The sequence below is a fragment of the Echinops telfairi genome, unplaced genomic scaffold (assembly GCF_000313985.2).
Source record: "Echinops telfairi isolate 266 unplaced genomic scaffold, ASM31398v2 ScPeMD7_7469;HRSCAF=8507_0, whole genome shotgun sequence".
NCBI lineage: Eukaryota > Metazoa > Chordata > Mammalia > Afrosoricida > Tenrecidae > Echinops > Echinops telfairi.
Window position 1 is genome coordinate 69955612 of NW_022111372.1, and position 17337 is coordinate 69972948.

The following is a 17337-nucleotide window of genomic DNA, read 5'->3' on the forward strand; positions in this document are numbered from 1 at the left end:
GGTGCTGGAGCAGCTGTATGAAGACTCCTGCCAGTGCCGAGATGCTTACACATTCACTGACTCTGCTTTCTTCCTGCAGTCGCCATTATAGTGTGTGTTTTGTGAGATGGAGGAGGACTTTGTGGATTGGTGTCAGGGAGACAGGGGAATAAGGCCACTAGATAACAAGCACAGGAAGATCCCCTCAACAACTACCAGAAAGGGTCCATTGGGAAGGACCCTTTGGATTTGCTGGCAGTGAGAAAATCAACTTAAAAGCAAAGTTTCTTTTTTTTAAATCATTTCATTGGGGACTCATACAACTGTTATCACAATACATACATCCGTTGTATGTCAAGCACATTTGTACATTTGTTGCCCTCATCATTCGCAAAACATTTGCTTTCCACTTAAGCCCTTGGTATCAGCTCCCCATTTTGAAAAGTTTCTTAAAGGGAGGGAGCAGCAGTATCTGCAATAGACCCCCCTTTACCATTGACCAGCAGCATGAGCCGATTCTGTGAGCCCCACTCCTCCCTGGCCCCTGAGGCAACCCAAACAGCTAAAACTCTTGTGTGTTAGACAGGGTTCTCTAGAGAAACAAAATCAGGCCCCTTATGAATATATATACAGCACAAAGAAATGTAGTAGCTAATTAGTCCACACAGTAGTACAAAGTTCAACTAACTTCCCATGGAACAGTAAATATAATGGAAGTCCTTCAACTGACAAGGGCTGCTGGGTCCAAAGTAAAGGAATCAGACAGCTGAGTATTCCCTAGGGCAATGTAGGCAGTTCAGCCACAGGCAGCAAACACCAGGGTGGGTCACCAACAGTCAGCAGTTCAGAAGCTTAGTGAAGCAGGCTTGGAGGGGATATCGAACTCAAGGAATGCAAGACAAGAGAGTCCTACAGCCTCAAGCTCAAACAATGTATACACCAGCAGTGTGGTGAAGCAGGTCTCAAAGGAATCTCAAGTTCTAAAAAATAATCCATGGGTTGGGTGTCCTACAGGTAGTGTAGTTCACAAGTTGAGGCAGAGAACTAGCTAAAGCAGTCACATGTTGGTCCAATCACCAGAGAGCAAGAGAGGGGCGGGCTTGCCAATCCATTTATCTCTTTGCCCTCCAATAAAACTGCAATCTTATTAATTCCACATGTTCCTATAAACCTACCTATCACATCTTTCCTTGCTGGCCTTTGGGGGTTCCAAATGCATAGCAGATAACATGGGCACCTTGGTGGAGACATTCTCTGTACCCAAGCTCCACTCTCTGCCATCTTTTCCTTTCCTACTTCTCTCCTACTTTGTGCTCAAGTGCCCTCCCCATCCCCTGACATGCCCCACATCCCCAACATAGCACACATGTACACACAATAACATTACCATAAAATTAGTAACCCCCACCCACAAAGTGGTATTATATTTTATATTTTTTATTTGGTTTTGTACATTTGTTCTATTATAATATTCTATTATTTTCTTCTAGTTCTCTTCCACTTTCTCTTCTGGTGTAACCCCACCCTCCTGAGAATCCATACTCTGCCCAGGCATAAGCAAGCAGACCTGAAGATTCCAGAACACCCATCCAAACAAGGGCTTTTTAATTTCTTCTTGCACAGTCCCATCCACATTCATGATGCCATAGCAATAGAACTTCAGCACCCACACTCAAGACACACCCCACTCTTCCTTTCTTTTGTCTCTCCTTCTCTTCCCTACACATCCTAACATTATCTCTTTCTGCTCCCTCTATTTTTCCATGTGAAATATATTTCTAGAAGCTTATTAATTCTGATTTTTAAACAAACAAAACTCACTACCATCAACTCAATTCCTATAACAATCCTATAGGGCAGGGTAGAACTCCCCTGTGGATTTCCAAGGCTGTAAGTCTTTATGGGAGTGGAAAGTCTTGTCTTTCTGCCATGGAGCAGCTCATGGTTTCTCATAAGAACTGCTGACCTGGTGGCTAGGAGCTCATGCATAACTACTACACCATTAGGCCTCTGTTATTTCTGATTAACCCTCCTAAAATACATTTCCCATTATTTTCTACAAATCTGTTGGTCTATCCAGACTATTACTATCATTATTTTTATTTTATTCTCTCTCTTCTTCCCCCTCACCACCCCCCCACTTTCTGCACATATGTATCTCTCTTCCCTTTTCTTCATTTCACCCCTGTATGTCTTCCAGCTCCTGGTTGACCTATTCCACATCAATAAACAGAATCAACTACCCCTAAATGACCCAGCAGCTCAAACACCACTAATAGCTGTACCATGATGCTGAGGAAACAGCAGTCAACCATAGTAAACAAACAAATTAAAGTCACCCGACCCTAATGGAGTACTCTGAAAAACAGGCTTGGGAACTACCAGAAACAAACTGCAGAAGAAGGAGGGATGTTTAGATACTTTCAAGAGACATAGGGAACACTTGCAAGAACAATTGGAGTAATTGAAAAGCATCATCCTTGAGCCAAAAGGAATAACAGAAGATAAACAATGAGATAACAGAATTAGGCAACAGTAAAAACCTGAAGAAGAGAATGGGAAAAAAAGGAAAATTAAATCAGTGAACTCAAAGACCTTCATTCTGACTAGAATCAACAAGAGAAGCAACCAAAAGGAAAAGTGATGGAACCCAGAAAGGAGTCTGAGAATGATGTGAAACACTATCAGGAAAAAAACACACATCTCATCAGGATCTTGGATTAAGAAGAAACAACAAAAATCTACAGAGAAAATAGTACAAGAACTTGAGGAAGAAAAATTCCCCTGTATCACAAAAGAGGAGAAAATAACTATTCAAAAAGTTGAGAGCTAGGAAAAAAAAACAAAACATCCTGGTATATTGTAGTCAGACTCTCCCATGTCAAGGAACAGAAGCGAGAGGAAAAAGAACAATCACCAACAAAAGAAAACCCGTACGTGTAAGCTCTGACTTCTCAGCCAAAACTATGCAGGCAACAAGACAATCGTGTGACATACACAGACATCAGAAAGAAAAGAAGTATCAGCCAACTACTTTATATCCAGCTAAATTATTTCTTTAAATATGAGGTAGAAATAAAGATTCTCCAGACAAGGAAAAATTAAAAGAAGTCATAAAAGAATATTTCCATTATAAAATATATTAACTATGCAATGATGAAAAACATACAACTTTCCTCTAGTTCCTAAATGCTTCCTCCCTTCCCCACCCCACCCCCCATCATGATCCCAATTCTACCTTACATATCTGGCTAGACCAGAGGATGCACACTGGTACAGATAAGAACTGGAAACACAGGGAATCCAAGACAGATAAAGCTCAGGACCAGTAGCAAGAGTGGGGATACCAAGGGGGTGGAGCAAAGGTGGGGTAGAAATGGGGAACCAATTACAAGTATCTACATATAACCTCCTCTCTGGGGGGTGGACAACAGAAAAGTGGGTGAAGGGAGACGTAGAGCAGTGTAAGACATGACAAAATAATGATAATATTTTATAAATTATCAAGGGTTCATGGGGGGGGCGATGAGGAGCTGATACCAAGGGCTCAAGTAGAAAGCAAATAATTTGGGAATGATGATGGCAACAGAGGTACAAATGTGCTGGACACAATGGATGGATGTATGGATTGTGAGAAGTGTTGTACAAGCCCCCAATAAAATGATTTTTTTTAAAAAGATATATCTGACCCAGTGAAATATATCCTAACCATTATTTGTAGTTCAATATTTTTTCAGTTTCATTGTTTCCTTTATTTTGAATAAAATGAAATATATTGTTTATAAATAATGATAAATAATAAAATAAAATATATTAACTAGATTACTATGGACAGAGAAACAACAGCAGAAACCTGAGAGAACCACACAGAACATTACCCAGAATCCAACTGTGGCAGTTACACAATCTCCTGTCAACTTGTGAAGGGATGGAGTTTAGTTGCTGGTTCCCGGTGTGAGGCGATCACTGTAACTCTGCCCCAGCAGAGCTGCTAGTCAGAAAGTCCAGGGAAGCCCCAGGGGTCAAGAGGTTGCCTTTCTGTGCAGCTCCGAGATAGAGTGGGATGAGAAGGCCTTAAGAGAGTAGGAGCTGAGGGCCAGGGGGATTGAGTGTGCTTCATGGAGACCACAGTCTGTCTGGGCTACCACTCGTCAATCACCGAGATGTGCAAGTGGTACTGACTGGCCATGAGCTGGACAGCCTGGCTTCGAACCATTCCATGGGGCTGCGTACCCTTGCCTACCCTGGGGAACGGCTTGCTTACTCCCTGACCTCAAACAGTTCATGCTGAGCGATGTCCTCTGGTCCTGGGATGCTGCTGCCAAGTTGTCTGCCCGCAAACTGAACCCGTAGTGATGCTCTCTGGTGCGGCCAGCACAATAGCAGCCCTGTTTTCTGGAGGCCCTGACCGTGGCTTAAATCTTTCCGGTCTGCTGTGCACTGCCCTGCCTGCCTGGCACAAGTCTATTGTGACCTTCCAGCAGCTTCGCCAGGAGGTGCTGGAGGAACTTTACAAAGTGGAGCAAGCAGCTGGTGTCCGCTGGCGCCTCTGTCCAGACCACAATCGTCTCTTGAAAGAACACCGGAAGGGGGAATGAACAGTCTTTGCAGGGCCATCAGGCAGCGGGAAGATGACATTCATCAGTGACCACGTCCTGGATCTGTGTACCCAGAGGTGAACACACTCGAGTAGTTTTGAGATCAGCAATGTGAGACTCGTCCGGGTCATGCTGACACAGTTTGCAGTGGGCTGGCTGGAAGACTGCTAAACAAATAGTACAAATGGGCAAACAGCTTTGAGGGCCTGCCTCTCTACCACTTGACTTCCCCAGGGCAGCAAAGCATGCGGACTGTGATCAATTCGATGCAACATGTAGTCTGCGTCTATGAAGCTTGTCCTGTGGTTATTGACAGTCTGCAGTTCATGATGAGACACAAGCAGCTGTCCACTGCTCAAGACCACATCGTAGGGGCCTTTTGGAAGTTTGCTACAGACAATAGCTGCTGGGTGACACTGGTGATTCACCCCCAGAAGGAGGAGGATGACAAGGAACAGCAGATGGCATCCATTTGGGGCTCGGCCAAAGCAGGCCAGGAAGCCAACAACGATCTGATCCTGCAGGACAGGAAGCTGGGAATGGGATCAAGGAAATAATATCTAAAGGTGTCCAAAAATCGCTTTGATGGAGATGTATTTTCCTCCAGAAGTTCAACAAGAGCTCCCTTACCTTCTCCATCCCACCAAAGAGCAAGGTCCAGCTCAAAAAGATCAGAGACTACAAACAGACTTGTCAAAAACACTCTTCTGACAAAAAGGGGTCTGTGTTCCAGAACTCTGGGCCAGGCCCAGCATTCAGCCACCTGCCAGCCTTCAGGGTGGAGGCAGTGCAGGATGTACATGGAAGTGCGTCTGATGGGACAGGCTGCGGCAGCAAGTCTTCCCTGGTCCTCTGATCACTGACTGGTCTTGAGCTGCAGGCCTTTCTCAGGCTGAGGGGCAGCATCTCAGGCAGTGTTTCCACAGTGAGAGAATTCCATCAGCAGATACCCGAGAACCTACTTGGTACCGGCTTTGTTCTAGGTCCTGCAGGCAGGACCCTGAGCATGACAGAAGCCATCCCCGCTTGTGGGAAGTGGGGAAGCTATAAGGTCTGAACAAAGCAGCAGAAAATAACCCTTCAGCTAGTCAAATCCACTACAAAGGCGGCCACCGGAGTAATGTGATGGAGAAGGCCCAGTGAGTTCGGAAGCATCCCCTGTGAACACCCGGCGGGAGAGGGCCTTGGTGAGAGTGAGCGGACTCTGAGAACACAGCACCAGGATGGGAGGAAGGCCCAGTGACGTCATGAAATACGTAGATGACATAAGTTTGCAGCTTTGGATATGGATTACCCCTCAATCTAGAAAACATGAAAATCCACACAATGGGACCAATAGACAACTTCGCAATAAATAAGCAATTGAAGTTATTGAAAATTTAATTTTAATCAGATCCATAATCAATTCCCGCAGAAATGGCAGGCAGAAAAGCAAATGATGTATTGCATTGGGCAAATCTGCTCCAAAAAAAAAACCCTCTTTAAATTGTTCAAAAGCAATGATAACGTTTTAAAGCTGGAGGTGCACTTGACACAAACCATGATCTTTTCTGTCCCTTTATATACATATGAAGCGAAACCTGGACAATTAATAAGGTAGACTGAAGAAGAATGTATGCCTTTTAATTATGGTATTGGAAAAATGTTAAATATACCACAGCCGTAATCAAAAAGAACATGTCAAGCTCTGTCTTGCAGTATAATGTTGTCTGTGATAGGATAATATCTATAGCTCTACATGTAAGACCAGTTAATACAACACAACTGTTATCCCAATATATGCACCAACCACTGAAGCCAATGAAGAATTTTAACACCTTCTTCAGTCAGAAATTGAGCAAATATTCAATGAAGGTGTATTGGCTTGGGTCAGGCACACCTTAGTCCTCCAAGTAACATCCCTTGTTTGACATTTACTAGCAATTGGAAATTGAAAGTTGGAAATAAAGAGGAAGGATGTAGGTGGTATCTTGCCTAAACAAAGTCGGAAAATATGACCTTGGTATTATAAATGAAGCTGGAGATCACATGATATAATTTTGCAAGAATCTTTCATAGCAAATACCTTTTATCAATAACTTAAGAGGTGGATATGCATGTGGAATTCACCAAATGGAATACACAGGAATCAAATTGACTACATCTGTAGGAAGACACAATGGAAAAAGTCAATATTATTAACTAAATCAAGGTCAGGGAGCAACTGTGGAACAGAGCATCAATTGCTCATAGACAAGTTCAGGCTGAAGCTAAAGAAGATTAAAACAAGTTCACAGGAGCCAAAATACGATCTTGAGTGCATCCCACCTGAATTTAGAGATCACTTCAAGAACCAATTTCACACATTGAACATTAAAGACTGTGTTAGACAGGGTTCTCTAGAGAGGTAAAACCAAATTGCCTATAATTTAATATATTTATTTATAAAGATAATTAGATATATAACAAGAAATGAACTGTTAAATCATATACAGATAAATATACAATACAAGAAATAAACAGTTAAATTATAAAGCACTATAAATGGCTCAGTGCAACTCACGTCTGTGAGAGAAAGTTGAGAGTCCAGCAGTCCTTCAAGTCGAGTCTGCTGCCAGGTCTTCCTCTATTTGTAGAGAGAGCTAGGCTATGTCAGCACAGCAGCCAATCACAAGGCAGGTCACCAACCAACAGTCCCCAGCTCCAGAGATGTCTTAAAGGGACCTCAACTTACAGCGACACAGTCCACAAGTCTACAGGCTGGGCATCCCACAGGTAGTGTAGCCTTTAAATTGAGGCACAGAACAAGCAAGGCAGACGCACACTGGTCGGATGATCACAGAGCGAGAGACAAGAAAGGCAAGGCTCACCAAGCCATTTATCTCTCTGCCCTTCAGTTAATCCCACTTGTGTTTAACAGCCAGGCTGGCACAATAAACTATCTCAAAGACTGATGACCAGACAAGTTGTGAGATGGCATCCAAAACATTATACACGAAGAAAACAAAAGATCATTAAAATGACAAAAGAAAGAAAGGACCAAAGTAGATGTCAGAAGAGACTCTTGAACATAGAGTAACTCAAAAAGGCTCGGTATCCATTGAATCAATTCTGACTCATAGTAACCCTTTGGAACACAATAGAACTAAGCCTGTGACTCCTTACCAGATTAGAAAGCCTCTTTCTTCTCCTGCAGGGTGGCTGGCAGTTTCAAACTGCTACCTTGAGGTGAGCAGTCAATGCAAGTGAGAGAAGTTATAAAGTAAGTAGCTGAACAAAAATTTTCAAAAGGCAGCTCAAGAAGGCAAAGCGAAGCATTATAATTAAATATGCAACCACCTGGAATTAGAAAATCCAAAAGAAAGAACACATTTAGCATATCTCAAGCTGAAAATACGAAAGAAAAAAATCAAGCCTCACACTGAAATATTAAAGGATTCCATGTGCAATAAGAAAATGAAAGCAACATTATACTAAACTATACTGAAAACTTTACTAAAAAGAACTAGAGCAAATTCAGGATTGGAGGAAGATTTACTAACAATCTGTGATATGAAGATGACAGAACTTTTCAAAATGCCAAGATAATTTGAAGCATTTATTGATAAAATCAAACACTACAGCCTTCAGGATGGAATAAATATGAAAAAAATGATCACTACTGGATTTGTAGACAGCATCATAAACATCAGAGAAGAGAGTGAAGACAACAAGGATCTTATTTTACATGTAACCACTATCAATGCTCATGGAAGCCACAGCCAAGAAATCAAACGATGTATCACATAGGGCACATCTGCTGCACAAGACCTCTTGGCAGGATTCAAGAGCAAAGATATCATTTTGAGGATTAAGGTGTGCCTGAAGCCATGGAGTTTTTAATTGCTTCATATGCAAGCGAAAACTGGGAAATGAATAGGGAAGACTGCAGAAGAATTGATGTGCTTGCATTATGGTATTAGCAAAAAATATTAGCTATACCACTGACTGTCAGAAGAAAAAACAAGTCTGTCATGGAAGAGGTACAGCCAGAATGATCTTTAAAAGCAAGCATGGTGAAGTTTGGGCTTTACATTTGTACCATTACTTGGAATATTCACCAGGAAGTACCAGTCCCTGGAGAAGAACATCGTACTTGACAAAGTCGAACAGCAGTGAAAAAGAGGAAGACCTTGAAGAGAGAGATTAGCTAGTGACTGCAACAATGAGCTCAAACATAACAGCAACTGTGAAGGTGACAGGATCAGGCAGGTTTTCCTCACATTGTACATAGGGTCAGTCCGAATCAGAACAACAGCACATGCCAACAACAATAATACATATGTAAAAATTCATCAATTTGTACATTTTAAAAATATGTGCAATATGTACTTTATTGTGTATCAATAAAATTGCAGAAAACAATATAAAGTAATAGAATAGTTTGTGTCCAAGAAAACAGGTCTGTGTCCCCCAGCTCTCTTTCCCCTTTTGAGGAGCTGCCACCTAGTGGATAACATCTGTTTCCATTGCTCTGAGCTGACTACTCAAAACCCAAACCAACTCGCTGCTGTCTATATGATGCTGACTCACAGCAGCCCTATAGGACAGGGTAGAACGGCCCTGTGAGTTTCCAAGACCGCAACCCTTTAAGGAAGTAGAAAGCCCTGTCTTTCTGCCAAGAGCTGACTAAAGAAGCTACACCCATGACTGCTTCCTTTTGTGCCAGCAAGTGATATCTTTCGACCTCTGTCATACCTACAAAGGCTCAGCTGGTGTCATCGGGGCTCAACCACAAATAACGGAAAAGGTAATGATTGCTTACAACTTGCACATTGGTGACATACATCTGTGACCTAGTCTTAGATCATCTTTGTCATTGAGTTGTCACACCAATCATTTTAAAGTCAAAGGTGCAGCTTGGAGATCATGCTAGTCTCCATCGGCTAAGACACAGTGTCCGAGCACATCTTCCCCTTCCCTGAACCTTGAAATGCATCTTTCTTGAGTTTCATTTCACGTCTTTATTTGTACCCTGATTATATGCCCTGGGAAGCTTATTTGTTTTTACTTTTCAGTTGTCTTTTCCTAACAAAATAAACAAACAATAAATTCTTGACCCGATGCAGACCACTATTCATCAAGACAAATTTATTTTCCCAGCAAGAAAACCTTCTTCTTTGGTGTCGGTTCAACCTGTGCTTGAAAGCCAGTAATTTACATGACTGGCATTTGGGAAGATGATGATGATACTCTTTGACAGATTCTTGTCATCTTAGCATCGTGTTCGCTATGTCCGTATGTATGAAACAGAAAGTGGCTGTAATTTGTATTATACATGAGAAGCTGTCTGCTATCATAGAAATTACCATAAACTTTTGACTCAGATCTTGACACACAATCTGTTTGCATAATTTTCTAGCTGTATGGCCTTGGATAATTTTCTTCATTTCTATGACCATCAGTTTTCTTTTCTATAAAGTTATATGATTGTTGTAACACAGTTTCTATAAATTTCTGTAATCTTTCCTATAAATAACCTTGTATTATAATAAGCCAAAACACCAGATAGGTAGATATATAAATTTTAGATATGCACATGGATTTTGAGTCACACTTAATTGTAAACCCTAATCTAGAAACAATTAATTTTTTTTTCTTTTTTAACATTTTATTAGGGGCTCATACAACTGTTATCCCAATCCATACACACATCAATTGTGTAAAGCACATTTGTACATCGTTTCTCCAAACATTTTCTCTCCATTTAAACCCCCAACATTAGGTCCTCATTTTTCCCCTCCCTCCCCGCTCCCCCCTCCCGCATGAGCCCTTGATAGTTTATAAATGGGTATTTTGTCATATCTTGCCCTGTCCGATGTCTCCCTTCATCCACTTTTTGGTTGTCTGTCCCCCAGGGAGGAGGTCACACACAGTTCCATGTAATCGGTTCCCTCTTTCCTACCCATTCTCCCTTTACCCTCCCTGTTTTGCCACTCACACCACTGGTCCTATAGGGCTCATCTGTCCTAGATTCCCTGTATTTTCAGTTCCTATCTGTGCCAGTGTACCTCCTCTGGTCTAGCCAGACTTGCAAGATCGAATTCGAGTCATGGTAGTGGGAGCGGGGAGGAAACCTTTAGGAACTAGAGGAAGGTTGTATTTCTCATCATGAAACAATTAATATTTATGATATGGTCTTGCTCAACATTTGTCCTCATGGAGTGATCGCTGAAGATATGAGTGCAGTTGCAAAATGTGAAGAAATTGGATGGCACCCATTTATCAGAAAAGTAGTGTCTAGATCTTAAGGGTTTACCTTAAAACAAGCAGCTATCTAAGTGAGGCCACCAGAGGCAGTATACCAGCCCATGTGATCCAACATTTTTCAGTAATAAAATCCAAAATCAAGTGAAAGAATTGTATTCAAGCTTAAATTCTCAGCACTGGTTTGCAGAAGGCTATAGATGAGGGAAAAGCACAAAATCCATTTGCAAAGTCCAAAGGCTGATTAAGCCTCCATTGAACTCCCTGAGACCAATGACCCTGGGCAAAAATAGTCTTGCTTTCAGGCGGAATGGATCGGAAAGTAAATTACTGCAGATATAGCTAGGACAAAATTTAGCATATTATCATTTGTTTTTTCTTTTGATTCATTTTAAATGTATTCTTGTTTCTGTTATTATCTGCTCTCTTTTTGGATATAGGTTTTACTATGTTCTATTTTGTTGTTATTAGTGTTTTTGTGCGATTTATTTTGCATGAAATCTGGGAAACAATCCATAGGCACAGAAACTAGATTAATAAATCCTTACAGTTATGGCAGGGGAGGTTGGAGGGTAAGGAGAAGCTAATAATAATGGATAATAAATGAAGAAAAATTTCTAAAGTTGATTGTGGTGAGGATTGCACAACTCTTTTTAACAGATTTAAACCACTGGGTTGTATGGTATATGAGTTCTATGCCAATAAAAGTGTTAAAAGTAAAATTAAGCTAAAATTTTAAAATGAGAAGCCATAGTATAGTGGTTCAGATCATGAGGTCTGAATCCAGACTGTCTACCTTTCTTTCTCCCACCCCCAATAAATTTAAGGCTTGTTGTTTGCATTTTACACGTTCCCATACTCCATGTGTGAGATGATAAGAGTGAGCTCTGTGGAGTCACTAACAAGTTGTCTGGTCAGCCCTGGCTCATGGCAGCCCCGTGTGTGTTGGAGCAGAACTGTTCTCCACAGGATTTTCCTTCTTCTTTTTTTTTTTCCCCTTTTTTCAAATCATTTTATTTGGGTTCATAAACTTCTTATCACAATCCATATATCTACCTTTCAATCTTTCACCTCTCTTGGGAATTATTATGCTTCAATTTCCTCATCTACAAAATTGGAATAATAGGAGTGCAGCTTGTAATGGGTTAAATTAGTTAATATATGTAAATAAATACATTTATATATATAAACACCAGGGTACCTGGCAAAAGACAAGGACTCAATAAATGTAAGCTGTCATCATTGCTGCTATTGTAGTTATTATAATATCTGCCTCATAACAGGTGTTGTATAAATGGTAGGCATTGTTCATTTAAAACACTCTATTTGGGTTTTTAAAACAACTTATAAAAAAGATCTCCTTTATTTTGATGTAAAACAGGAAAGTTTTTTTTAACCTATTGGTAATAGTAATGTGTGTGTGTATCTGTTGCTCAGCAAAGCAAATAGAATAATAACTAATGTGAGATTTTAATTATCATGTGTCAGGGATGCAGCTTTGTAAATCAGAGATAATTGATTCTGAGCAGTTGCTGCATCTTCAGTCCTCCTACCAGTTCAGGAGCTCCCATTTTCTACATAAACAACACGGATGCTTCTAGAAAGTATATTTAGAACCATGCAGGGTGCCATCTCGGCAAGGGCACATTCAAGGGCACTAATCTAGTTATCTAACTGAGTTCCACATCAAGGGACAGTTTCTAGAAGAGGGCAGGGTTTTTTCTCCTAGTAAGGTTAGGTATATCTCAGATTCCTCTGACAGCTCTCGGGCTTACACGTCAGGAAATGGCTCAACCATTTTGAATCGATAATTTTGTTTAACAGTCCTCTGAAGCGCACGTCTGTAACATGGATATGGTCATTAAATTGGCTGTTGGGTGAAGCAGGGCTTTCTTTTACTTATTTAAACACGTAGTTTTCAAACTTGTGCTGAACCACCCCTGCTTCACACTGAACTTGCAAGGAAATTTTATTTATAAAAGTGCAAAATAAGAGGTGCTGAGGGAGCGTGAAGAATAAGTTATGAAGTCACGGGTCGCCCCAACCAACATATCCCAACTCTTATCACCTGCAGCCACTAGGAAGTTCTGGCAAGACTCTCCAGATGTTCTTCAGATGGCAAGTTAGCATTGGCTTCCACAAAGACACGTTCTTCACTCAGCCCATCTGATCACTAGGTATTTCACTAGAAGCCACAAATTTCATTGGCTTCCCTGGTTATGCTTTTATAGATTTGAATCACATAGACTTTAAGCTGGCTTCTCTCCAAATTGAAAAATCCTACACTTTTTTCCTACTCTGTCATCAATTCCTCTAATCATTGTAATGATTTTTTAAAAGATTAGCTGAAGTGTCAAGATACTTTCATCTTGCAAGGCATGAGCAAAATTTTGAGATGATTGAAGTCCATATCATGGGACTAAGAGGATACAGATATATTTCTTCAACAAAAATTCCTGATAAGTGGGCCTAGTAATGATCTTCCTTGTAGTTTAAAAGTAAGGACCCATGCAGAGTATGAGAATTTACTGCTGGAGCAAATAGAGGGTGAATATGTTGTTGTTGTTGTTGTTGTTGTTGTTTATTGTTATCATTGTTGTTGTCGTTGTCATTGTTGTTAGGTGCCATTAGTCAGTCCTAATACATCGCAGTCCTGTGTAAAAGAACAAATAAGGTTAGGTTCTGCCCCATCCTCACAATGGTTCTTATGTTTGAGCGCATTGTTACAGCCACTGTGCTCATCTCTCTGGTCCAGAGCCTTCCTGCTTTTCTCTGCCCCTCCACTAGACCAAGCATGATGTTCTTCTCCAAGAACTGGTTTCCCCTGATAACGTGGATAACAGGAAGTCTCACCATCCTTGTCCTTCAAGAAGCACTCTGGCTATACTTCTTTCAAGACAGATCTGTTTGTTTTGGGGTAAATCCATGGAACTTTCAATATTCCCCACCAACACCATAGTTTTCATTCATTAATTTTTTTTCAGTCTTTATTTTCTATGTCAAACTTTCATATGCATATGAAGCAAGCCATGGCTTGGGTCAGGAAATCTCGGTCCTTAAGAGTAAAAGCCAGGCAATGAATGCACAAATGTGCTTTACACAATTAATGTATGTATGGATTGTGATAAGAGTTGTATGAGCCCCTAATGAAATGATTAAAAAAAGAAAGAGTAAAATCCTTGCTTTTCAACACTTTACAGAAGTCTAGTGCAGCAGATTTACCCAATGCAAGGTCTTGTTTGACTGCTGCTTCCATGTGCATTGATTGTGGATCCAAGCAAGAAGAAAACCTTGGGAAAAAATTTAATTGAAAGTTAATACATATATCACATCATTCTAAAGTTCCATCACTTTGTACAGAATTGTACAGTTGCTACCACAATCAGTCTACAAGCAGTCTAATGTTTTTCCCGAACTCCTTAACATCATCCTTTTACCACCCCTACCCCCACTGTAACCCCACCCCAGAGCCCTTATTCTACTTGTTGTCCCCATAGGTTCATCAATTATGGATTTCATATACCAAACACAGAGAAACATATAACACAACTGTAAGAAGGTGATCTCCAATGACAAAATACCTCCGAGATACACCTTGATGTGAACAAACAAAATTACACAAAATGTTAAAAAAAAAAAAAGAAAAGAAAAAAGGATCAGGTTCATCATGTATCAGAGAAGGGATCAGCTGACAAAGTTTTAGGTCAGATTTATGCCTTTGATCTTCTATCCTCATCTTCTAATGCATTCTGTTTAGAAACCACTTTCCTCCCATGCCCCAATTGTGGGCAGAGGGAGTTCACCAGAGACTTTTTTCCTATGGAGTTCCCACAAACGAATCTTGGGCTCCCACTGTCATCCATAGCCTTCTACAAACTGAATTCTCCAATGTAGGCTCTAATACTAATTCCTCCTTCAACTTCAGATTTCATGATTTATAATCCTTCGGTGACTGATGGTGGTGTTTCTTTTCATGTGGACTTAGTTGACATATCACTTAAATGACTGCTAATGGCTAAGCCTTTGAGACCCTAGATGCTATTTTATCTGATAGCCAGGCACCATCTAATTTCTTCTCCGCAGTTTGCATTTGCACCCGTATCTTCTGTGTTCCCTTCCTGAGGGCAAGTATTGGGCAGGACCATGATGTAAGAAATAATTGTTCTTAAGGTGGAGCTAGGATTTAGTGTGAGGCCAAAATCCATTCCAGGATCTATATCTTTTTAAAACTTACTATTAATTGGGAGTTCATAATATATCATATCATGCCATAGTTCAATCATGTCAAGAGAATTGCACAATTGCTTCCACAATCACTTTCCAAATTTACTTTTTCTTCCTGGACTTCTTGACATCGTCTCCCTTTTACCCCACCACTACCCCTTTACCCCTCGCTCCCCAAACCCTTATTCTACTTGCTGTCCCTATAGGTTCATCAAGAAATTTTGAATATTGTCTTTGTTAGTCACAATGTTACCTACTGGTCCAGTTGTGAGGATTTTGGTTTCCTTTATATTGAGCCCTTAGAAAACTGCAATCCTTGATCTTCATCAGCAAGTGCTTCAAATCCTTCTCAATTTCAGCAAGTAAGATTATATCAACTGCAGATCAAAGGCTGTTAGTAAGCCCTACTCCAATTCTGGTGCCACATTCTTCTTCATATAATAACAGCATCTCTGATTATTTTTTCAGCATACAGATTAAGTAAGTATAGAGATAAGATACAACCCTGACCCACACCTTTCCTGAGATTAAACTAAAAATTTCCTTATTCTGTTTGAATAATTGACTGCTTCTTGGCTGTTCTGGGATTCCCATTCTTTCCATAGTTTGTTATGATCCACACAGTCAAATCCCTTTACAGGGTCAATGAAATGCAAGTAAACATCCTTCTGGTATTCTCCGCTTTTAACCAATATCCATCTGGCATCAGCAATTACATCCTATTTTCATGGCTTCTTCTGAACCTCTGGCAGTTTCCATGTCAATATACTGCTCCAACTTTTGTTGGATGATCTTCAGCAATTTTACTTGTATGTGATATCAATGATATTGTTCTATAATTTGAGCATTCCGTTGGGTCACTTCTTTTTGGAATGGGTACAAGTATGTATTTCTCCCATTCAGTTGACCAAGTAACCGGCTTCTAAATTTCCTAGTGTTTCCTGAGTGTTTCTAGTATTTCATCAGCTTGTTGAAACATGTCAGTTGATATTTCATCAATTCCTGAAGCCTTGTTTTTGGCTACTGCTTTCAGTGCAGCTTGAACTTCTTTCTTCAGTACCACTGGTTCTTGTTCATATGAGGGCTTATACCCTCCCCTCCAAATGAATTTTTTTCAAAGCCATGTATTTCATTGAGGAAGTGGACAGACATTGGCCTTGCTCATGCCCTCACTCAATGCAAGAACACTTTGTTCTAACAACCTGGCATTCTGTGGTGCTCATCCTCCTAGCACGATCGGTGAAGACAGAATGAGTGCAAATGTGATGAAGAAAGCTGTTGGTGGCTGGCTATCAAAATATATAGCATCTTGAGTCTTAAAGGCTTTAAATTAAGCAAGTAGCCATCTAGCAGAGAAGCAACAAACCCACATGGAAGGAGCTCACCAGCCTGTGTGGTTGCGAGGTGTCAACAGGATCAGGTAACAGACATCAGAAGTCCCAAAACAAACAGAAAAATATATTGTTGAGAATGAGGGGAGTCAGAGCTGTGACCCAAAACCCATCTGTAGACAGTAGGATATCCCATCACAGAAGGGTCACAAGGAAAGGATGAGTCAACCAGTGTGCCGTAAGCACCAATGAAACACACAATATTCCTCTGGTTCCTTAAGGCTTCCTCACCCCCCTACTATCATGACCCCAACTCTGCCTTCCCTTGTGAGCTAGGCCAGAGCATGTACACAAGTACAGATAAGAGCTCATGATTCATGGAATCGAGATCAGAAAAACCCCTCATGAAAAGAAATGGGAGTAGCAATACCAGGAGGGTAGGGGGAAGGCAGAGAGAAGAGGGAGGAATAAAACATGGGGGAAAGGAGACAACAGTCACTGTAAGATATGAAAATAATAATAATGTATAATTTATCAAGGGGTTATGAAGGTAGAATGGAGGAGGGAGGGAAAAAAGAGGAGCTGATACCAAGGGCTCAAATAGAAAGTAAATGTTTAAAAAATAATGATGGTAACATATGTATAAATATGCTTGATTCAATTGATGAATTGATTTTTATAAGAACTGTAAGAAGAGTAAAATGATCTTTTATAAAAACTCCTATGTATTTAATATTTTTACGAAACAACCTGTCACCTATTAAGTGTACTCTCCATTACGCTTAATGCATTTGTCAAATCTGCGATTTCATTCTTGAAAAAATTTTCAAACTCATCTGTTTGGATAGCTGACAGCGCCTCCCTCATTTGTCTCTTCACCTCTTCTACATCTCAAATCACTGTCCTTTCATGTCCCTCTTCACTTGTAGAAGCAAAAAGAAGTTGCATGGAGCGAGGTCAGGAGAGTAAAGTACATGAGG

At 40.6% G+C, this 17337-nt stretch overlaps 1 protein-coding gene and 1 pseudogene across 1 annotated transcript in view; both read left to right on the plus strand.

Moving 5' to 3' along the window:
- The window catches only part of LOC101641465, a 25629-nt pseudogene extending 20196 nt beyond the window's left edge, over positions 1–5433 (plus strand).
- ATP10B (ATPase phospholipid transporting 10B (putative)) overlaps positions 1–17337 on the plus strand; it is a 349229-nt gene that overhangs the window by 126261 nt on the left and 205631 nt on the right. The gene's annotated exons all lie outside the window — the stretch shown is intronic.